We start from the raw sequence: 2,666 nt of genomic DNA, 5'->3' as shown, positions 1-2,666 counted from the left end.
AGCAGACATTCTCGTGTGGTAGAGAGACACAGGCCTCCATAATCATTGTACCTCATGTGAGGTGAGTGACATTTTAAAAGGTCAGGGTTGAGGGTCAGCAAACTATGTTACTTTAAAAACTCCTGATGTATCACTTTCTATAGTGTGGTACCAGGCATGTTACTGAACTTCTCTAAGTTTTGACATACATCTGTAAAATGTATGTGGTTTGGAGGATTAAAGGAATGTATTCAGCATATTAGTAATATTAATGCAACCTGAATTTTAGCTGGCTTTAGAGAAGTAGAGTCAATTAGCCTTGGGAATAACTGGCAGGAAATTATAGCACATTCTTAGCTCTTTGCTTTTGGTGAAAGAATTGGGCTCATCATGTCCTAGAAGGCCATTATTTTGACATTTTGTTTAAGGCTACTTGCTAATTTGACTCAGTTATTTTAGGCAAGAATGTTTAAAAAGACCTAAGTGATATTATTAACAAATAGGTTGTGTCTTCTCCTCACAGAGTTAAGCCTCTAATTATATGTTGAGCTGATTTATTAGTACTACAGGCTTAAACATTTCCTAACAATTAAGATTGACTAGAGACCCAGAATAACTGTCCACATGCAAGGGATCTGACGGCAGAAGTGTGGCGGAGGAAAAGGTGATACTTGAAGGATGAGTCACAAGGAATGGCTCAGAGAAAGGTATTAATTAGACTAATAGGAAATTATAACAAGTAAAATATGGGTTAAGTATCAGCAAATTTCCCTTAAGGACATGCTTCCTATGATAGTAGGGAAGAGTCTTCTAAAGGAGGTGATTAAAGCTTTGAAGCCTAAGACCTTTAAAACTAGACTGAACAGAGTCCCTGTGAGCATGCCTACCATAGTTGCAGGGGCCCTGTTAGGTAAGCTAACAGCCCTTGACACTGTTAAAAGCTTGGGATAGCTGGCCTGAAAAATCGGTCATTCGAATCCACTTGCATAATTTTCTTTTAGGACAAATCTTCCAATATCACTGATATCAATATAGACACCACAGAAGCCAGCTTTTCATTTTTAAAACCTAGTGTATTTTTTGATTACTCTTTTAGCAGAGAGAATCTTATTCCTTAAGATACGTGAACAAATATTAACTTTGGTTTCTTTTCAGAGAACAGAAGCATTGTTAAACACAAGACTGACTCTCCTTTTTGTTCTGAGTTCTTCCATGTCTTGCACAGTGAATCTCTGTTTGTCTGGCATCGTCACATAAGCAGGGGTGTGCCATGCCCTCCAGAAACTGTCCTGATAGACAAAGTGGGTTGACACATTGCTGTTACTACTCTAAATGCATCTCAATGATCCATTTTTACCTGAATAACTCCCACCATATAGGTTTCACCAGAGGCAACACTGCCTGAAAATATCTTACTATGTGTTTCTAAGACATCACTTAAGTCCCAGCCCCTCAAATGTGGCTTATGTTCATGCCTCTGAAGCACTCTGATGCCATAATGTTCTTCAAGAAATCAACATGTGGTCCTGGACTGAATTCCTTTGTTCTGCTATCGCTAACATTTAGCACAATGTTGGCTCCTGGTAAGTACTTAGAAAATGTTTCGTGGATGAGCTAATGATCATCACACCTCACTGGGAGAAGTAATAAATTGGTTGATATCCTAAAAGGATACATGTTTGTAGCTGGAGAGTTTCTCTCCAGCTCCCGCCAAACCCCGGCAGTCCTGCCGCCCACTTATAAAATAAACACACAGACTCCTACATTATTTAGGAGTTTGGCCTAATGGCTTAACTGTTTGGCCTAATGGCTCAGGCTTCTAGCTAGCTGTTCTTATATCTTAAATTAACCCATTTCTATAAATCCATACCTTGCCACATGGCTTGTGCCTTACCAGAGTCTTACATGTTGATACTCATGGCGGCAGCTGGCAGAGTCTCTCTGCCTCAGCCTTCCTGTTCCCAGAATTCTCTTCTCTGCTTGTCCCACCTATACTTCCTGCCTGGCTACTGGCCAATCAGCATTTTATTTACAGAGCAATATTCACAGCACTTCCCCTTTTCTTTTTTTTCAAAAAGGAAGGTTTTAACTTTCACATAGTAAAATTACATATAACAAAACAATTATCAAGCAAGAATTACAGTTACAATATCTAGTTTATTTGCATTTGGCAAAATTAAAGAAGATATCCTATCTATCCTATATTTGTGTGTCTAAGGTTTTATATCTAACTTATCTTTTATCATAACTAAGGAAAATTATAACTATCTAGTCTTCAATTACATCAAAGACCTCAGAAGGATATTCTATTACCTGAGAAATGAGAGAAGGACGCAAGCAACTTTCGGGAGTCTTGTGAGAGTAGACAGAGACAGCTGGCAGCCTGGACAGTTCTCCAAAGTTCCTTTGTAAAGTTGGGGCATCTGTCTTCAGCCCACAGGCCTAGAGTCTCTCAGTCATTTTTCTCTGTGTCTTGTAGAATGTCTGGCAGTTTCCTCTGTGAAGCAGAAACCTGAAGGACCATTTTGTCAAGCAAAGTTCAGTGGTCACCTTCCTATGGGTCCTGCATGTCCAGTCGATCAAGCAGTACAGGCTAGAACAGTTTCTTGCCTAAATGGCTATTTTTGCCAAGAAGAAGATAAACTCCATATAGAGTGTCTTCGATGCCCATCCTCCTCTCTGAAGTA

Source organism: Peromyscus maniculatus, chromosome 3 (genome assembly GCF_049852395.1).
Source record: "Peromyscus maniculatus bairdii isolate BWxNUB_F1_BW_parent chromosome 3, HU_Pman_BW_mat_3.1, whole genome shotgun sequence".
Classification (NCBI taxonomy): Eukaryota; Metazoa; Chordata; class Mammalia; order Rodentia; family Cricetidae; genus Peromyscus; species Peromyscus maniculatus.
The sequence above is the reverse complement of the archived record's forward strand: the minus strand, read 5'-3'. Positions refer to the sequence as shown.